This window comes from Colobus angolensis, unplaced genomic scaffold (assembly GCF_000951035.1).
Source record: "Colobus angolensis palliatus isolate OR3802 unplaced genomic scaffold, Cang.pa_1.0 Scaffold8, whole genome shotgun sequence".
NCBI classification, from domain to species: Eukaryota; Metazoa; Chordata; class Mammalia; order Primates; family Cercopithecidae; genus Colobus; species Colobus angolensis.
The window spans coordinates 8,471,718-8,478,031 of NW_012121820.1; the positions used below are offsets into that span (position 1 = coordinate 8,471,718).

The 6,314-nt window shown below is 41.5% G+C and overlaps 1 pseudogene across 1 annotated transcript in view; it reads left to right on the forward strand.

Moving 5' to 3' along the window:
- Positions 1–5,693: 5,693 nt before the first annotated feature.
- The window catches only part of LOC105502593, a 3,218-nt pseudogene continuing 2,597 nt past the window's right edge, over positions 5,694–6,314 (forward strand). Inside the window, exon 1 of the transcript XR_001000362.1 lies at positions 5,694–6,309. The product of XR_001000362.1 is annotated as a gem-associated protein 8 pseudogene (transcript). The remainder of the gene's footprint in view (positions 6,310–6,314) is intronic.

Below are 6,314 nucleotides of genomic sequence, written 5' to 3' on the forward strand. Positions count from 1 at the left end.
TGTGTAATTTCAGTAATATCATGCAGCCCCTGAACTTCTCATCTTTCTCATCATTCTTGATCTCCCCTCATGATTGCATCCAGAATTGTAAATGCCTTTTCAAGGAAGTAAGTGGATTAGATAATCCAGCCAAGAGGTGGCGGAGTCCCTACTATCGCCAATCTCCATTTCCTTTTTCCAGTTTATTAAAACTGTAGGTCATAAGCTGGGGCTAGAACACAGAGTGAAGGAAAGGAGGGGCATAGGAGGTGCTCCAGTGCTCACAATGGGATGAGAATGGTCATGTGGACTACTTTCATGTCTTGGCCTCTAAGCATGCAAGCACCATTCCCAGCAAAACCTGCAAAATCCATATGCCTGTTTCTCTGACTTCTTGGCAGCCCCCACATGTGCACATGCACTGTTTCAGACAGTCAGAGGTACATACTGCAATGGACTGAGAATTGGTGATAGAAAAAAGCAGACATGGAGGTGGTGAGAGTTTACTTTGGCAGCAGTGGCATAAATGGCTATAGCATCTATTTCCAGGGAGCAGAGTGGAAGTGGTGTCCAATTTGTCAATATTGGTGGCCAGGCATGGTGTTGTCATGCCTGGAGGCAGCAGTAGTATGGTCTGTTGCGACTGGAGAGAAAAAGACTGCGGGACTGGTATTGTTGAGGAATGAGTGTGCCCATAAAACCACTAAACAGTAGGCTGGGAGGATAAAGTATCATCTAGTTTATCCTCTAGATAGCTGGAGAAGCTGAAGATGCAGCCTGTGATTAAAATATAGGCAGAAAAATGGGTCAGGCCCATTAAAGGTGACCTTGTGAAATAAATTACTGCCATTGAAGAAACTGATTTTAAAAAAAGATAGCTGGACTTCTGCCCAATAAGAAAAGGCACATTCTTAGGAATATTTCCGTGGTGATTAGGGAGTGTCCCTTCTATTTTCAGAGGTGAACATTTGTGCTGTTCAGTTTGTACCTGCCAGCGTGTAAGTTTCAAGGGGAGTTTGGAACCCTAGGAAGATCCACGGTATGGGAGATACGCCCACGCTTTTGACTGTCCACTATGTGGAACTCCCTTGTCATGCTGTGGGATCTCCCTATCTAAGGCTATCTTTGAGACTTGCTGAGTGACAGAGCTGGGCTCCTACTGCAAAAACAGAACAAACGAGGGGCCACTTTCCTTCCCTCCTGAGGCCTAGGGCTGCACTAACATGCTCAGCAAATGTAATGTTCCCATATGTCACCTTAGATCTCCATTGAGTGACTCACAGAAGCAAGGATGAAGGGGCATTCTTTCCCAGAACAAAGTAGTTTTCTTGTTCACAACAATACTCAATTCCAGAGTCACGGGTGGCAGTAATGAGTGTCCAGGACTGCAGCAGCTGTGTACACATCACACAATTGTTGAGATGTGGTTCTGGCTGTTGTCATGCTACCTAGACACTCTTATATCTTATAATGGTCCTGATCCTGAATCTTCAGGCTTCTCAGAATTCTGTGAACCGTGTTTTGAAGGTTGGGTTATTCAGCAAGTTCAGGGTTCTCAGGGGCTGAGACAGAGTTAAGAATGCAAGTTGCCTTGTGAGGTCACACCTGTGAAAGTAAAGGCGAGGAAGGAGGATTAGGCAAAGGACGCCATTGCCAAGCTGTCCTGACAACATCTCTGTCAGCCCAACAGGAAGCTCTGGAGCAAGAATTTTTTATAAGAGGAGTTCAACATTGGGCATGAAGGGTAGAATCTCATACTATAGCCTTACTTTGCCTTTGGCTGGAGGTCCCTGGTTTTGTGTGATCTCGGCTCAAACACTGAGGTTGTCACTGAGGTCAAGCAGTGGCTGGTAGCAATTAGCCAACCACACTCCACGCAGCTAGGCAACAAGGTGCTCCTTGAAGGGGGATCCAAGCAGTACCTCTCTGTCAGCCACAGTGCACCCCTGGCACTGCTGGGATTCGGGCTCCACACACATTGGGAAGCTTCTTCCAGGCTCTGCTGGGCTCTCCCTCTGAGATAAACCATAAGAAGGTGGAAGGGAAGGGGGTACACAATAGCCATGGCCTCTGCAGTTGTTGTGTGGGTGGCGACTGGTTCTCATCATCGCCCTCCTGTATTTCCATTTTAAAGTACCCCACCTTCAGCTACCATCAGTGCTGAAGTCAGTGGCTTACCTGCTGATAGGACTCACATTCTCATTCCTGGGCGTAACTATGCCCAACTCAGGACACGGTGTCCTGCTAAAACTTTAGAATAAATCTCTTCTTTTGGCTAAGCAGACACGCTACTTAGAAAGTCTGCCCTTTAATTATCATGATGTTTGTTTGGAGCCCTGCTTAGTAAAGCTAAAACATTATTCACCATGATCCTTGAAATTCACAGCCTCTGCTGTATGTTAGGGAAGATACAGAATAGGAGGTTTCTCAGCTCTTACCCAATGCCCAGAGAGATGACAACCAGCGGCCTTGTCCCTTGCTCAGCCTCCTCATCCTCAGGACCTTGGGGGTCAGGACAGCAACCAGGAGGTGAGAAGGGAAGCTGGTCTACAAAGGCGTCTCAAGGCTTTCTTTTTTCCCTCTTTCAGTGGTGATTCCCTCCGTTATACTTGATTTTATTCAGCTGTGCTTCACTCCTTTTCATCTTGACTATAGTAGCAAATGATTTGCCTATTTTGTGATTTTTTCAAAAACAATATTTAAATCCATTAACTAGAGCTAATGTTTTTTGTCTCTTCTTGACCTCAAACATTTGCTTTTATCCTTATCATTGCTTTTTTGACCTTATTCTTTTTCTTTTTTGTTGAAAATTTGATTTATTTACATTTATTATTTCATTTTTGTTGATACAAGTATTTAAGGCCTGGGTGTGTCCTCTGTATTCTTGTTTACTTTTTTGTCCACTTGGTTTGTTTTGTACCAATACAGTGTGTTCAATTCTCCTACTGTTAGTATGTTTTTATCTATATCTCCTTGGTATATCCCATATTTTCTTCTTTACAAAAGTGTTTTCTGTGCTATATAGTGCTTACATGCTTATAACTAATATCTTTACTGATAGTTGTGGCTTTTAATCTTCAAAAGTGTCCTTCTTACTGTTTCAGCAACAAAACAAATTATAACCAATGTATGTAATAAATATCTATGAGTCCATGCTGATATAAACAAACAAGTAAATAAATGAGGGATAATAAACAAATATCTGACATCATATATTTATAGATTATTATATTCTATCTGTAATTATTATAGAATAATAATTATAATTATCTATCATTCTTATAGAATAATTCCAAACTATTTATTTAGATACTTCCCCTTTAAGGAATATCTTATGTATGGTTGTGCAGTGACTTCCTTTCAAAGACTATAGCATGGAATGATGGGGGAAAAGTTGAATTTCAGTGTAGAAACTTGACGAACACTGCCTCAGCCTGGCCATCTAGGTCAACATCATCAATAGTAAGTCATGTTGAAGTCAGTACGCTGGATATTACATGATAAGAAGGGCACTTTACCTCTGATGTTTTCCTCCAAAAAACCACAATCCCAGTATAATGAGAAAAACACCAGACAAATCTCAGTTGAAGGATATTCTATAAAATACTTAAGCAGTACTCCTCGAAACTGTCAAGGTCTTCAAAAACAAGGAAAATGTATGCAATTGTCACAACCAAGAGGAGCCTGAGAAGACATGACCACTAATTATAATCCACATTGTCCTGGATGGGCTCCTGAAACAAAAAGAACCCTGGTAACAGCAAAGGCAATATGAACAAAGTCTGGACTTTAGTTAATAATAATGTATCAATACTGGTTCATTCCTTGTGACAAATGCACCCTAGTAAAGTGTTAACAGCAGCACGGACTGTGCACCGGCACATAGAAAGTCTAGCAAATGCTCTGAGCCTCCAGGACTCTTTCCCTGTATTTTCATATGGGGACATCTTCCTTCTGGAAATGAGTTTATTTCAATCATAGGCTCTCTCATTCTTTACACACTTATTTCTGGACCCCACTGTTTCTTCTGAAAAAGGCAGAGGCAAAAGTTCAAGAGAGCTCTCCTTTGAAAATCAGATGTTCTTTCTGTATAATTTGAAGTTTTTACTGTCCTCTGACTTCAGATTTTGTTGAAGAAATGATATTTCTGAGGTTTTCTCGTTCTTCTGTGTAGTGATATAGCTTTGTAAGAATACCTTGGGAGATTTACATTCACAAGGACACCATAACACTTGCTACCCTCAAAGTCTGGCGAATTTTTATTTTTCTGGTAAAATACTCAACTGGAGAATATTTTTGTAAGAATATTTTTAAAATTTGACTTTATAGAAATTGAAAAAGTTTGTAAGGTTAAAATATATAATCTAGCTAAAACAATGGTTAACAACTAACCAGAAAAAAAAAAATTTAAATGTATGAGAGCAAAGTGTGACTTTTCTGTGTATAAGAATCACTCTTACAAATCAATTGAAATATTACGGACACCTAGTAGAAAAAAGCAAAGGGTATGAAAAGACAGTAAACAGGGAAAAATAATGTTAACATATGAATCAATATGAAAAGTGTACCACCTTGTTCATCATTAAATACGTTAGAAATTACCATGTTTTCATTTCATTTCCTGTATCACAAATTTAGGCAAATTATTTCCCATCTCTGGACATGCTCAGCAGACACAATGCTCCCACCTGGAATTTTAGATCTCCCTGGAGTGACTCGAAGCAGCAACTATACTCGGATACTCTTCTCCAGCATAAGGCAATGTCTTGGTCAGCAATGAACTGCATATGTGATGATGCTCTCATAAAATTATAATGGAGCTGAAAAATTCCTATCACTTAGTAATGTCATAGCTGTGGTAATGTCGCAGTACAATGCACTACTCACATGTTTGAGGTGATGCTGGAGTAAACAAGCGTACTCCACTGCTAGTCATAGCATGCAATTATGCACAGTACATAATATTTCATAATGATAGTAAATGACTATGTTAGTATAATTACTATACTATACTTTTTATCATTATTTTAGAGTGTCCATCCTCTACTTATTAAAAAAATAAGTCAACTGTAAAACAGTCCCAGGCAGTTTCTTCAGTTTGTATTCCAGAAGAAGGCATTGTTATAACCGGAGGTGACAACTCTATGTGTGTTATTGTTCCCGAAGAACTTCCGGCGTGGCAAGACGTACAGGTGGAAGACAGTGATACTGACGATTCTGGCAAGATGTAGAGGTGGAAGACAGTGATATTGATGATCCTGACACTGTGCAGGCCTAGGCTATTATGTGTTTGTGTATTAGTTTTTTCTCTTTTTCTTTTTTTGTTTTGTTTTTGTTTTTGAGATGGAGTCTCGCTCTGTTGCCCAGGCTGGAGTGCAGTGGTATGATCTCAGCTCACTGCAAGCTCCTCCTCCCAGGTTCATGCCATTCTCCTGCCTCCACCTCCCAAGTAGCTGGGACTACCAGTGCCCACCACCATGCCCAGCTAATTTTTTGTATTTTTAGTAGAGACAGGGTTTCACCATGTTAGCCAGGATGGTCTCCATCTCTTGACCTCGTGATCTGCTTGCCTCAGCCTCCCAAAGTGCTGGGATTACAGGCATGAACAACTGCGCCTGGCCAACAAAAAGTTTTAAATAGAAAAAAAAAAAATTTTAAATGGAAAAAAGCCTATAGAATAAGGATATTTTTAAAAATATTTTTGGGTGCCTCTGTGTCTCCAAGGAAAACTAGGCCCCTGCTCGGCCAACGCCCAGGATCCGCAAGCTGCGCGCCCACGAGCTCCACCAGCCCATTCGGAGAAAAGTTACTGTTCGGTCCCTGAAGGCTTGTGCCATAAAAGAGTGGGAGACATTCCCAGGGAGTTTCGGCACCCATTTGGACTTCCACAATCAGAGATGGCAGCGGTGAAGGCATCAACATCAAAAGCTACCAGGCCTTGGTATTCTCATCCGGTATATGCAAGATACTGGCAACATTATCATCAAGCAATGGCTTGGATGCAAAGCCATCACAATGCCTACAGGAAGGCCGTGGAATCCTGTTTCAGTCTTCCATGGTACTTCCCTCCTGCACTTTTTCCCCAAAGCTCTTACGATAACCAGGCTGCATATCCTCAGTCCTTCTACGACCATCATCTGGCCTGGCAGAACTACCCCTGCAGTTCTTCACATTTCGGAAGGTCTGGGCAGCATCCACATTACAGCAGTAGGATCCAGGCATCCACAAGAGAAGACCAAGCTTTGTCCAAAGAGGAAGAGATGGAGACTGAGTCAGATGCAGAGGTAGAATGTGACCTGAGCAATATGGAAATCACCGAAGAGCTCCGCCAATAC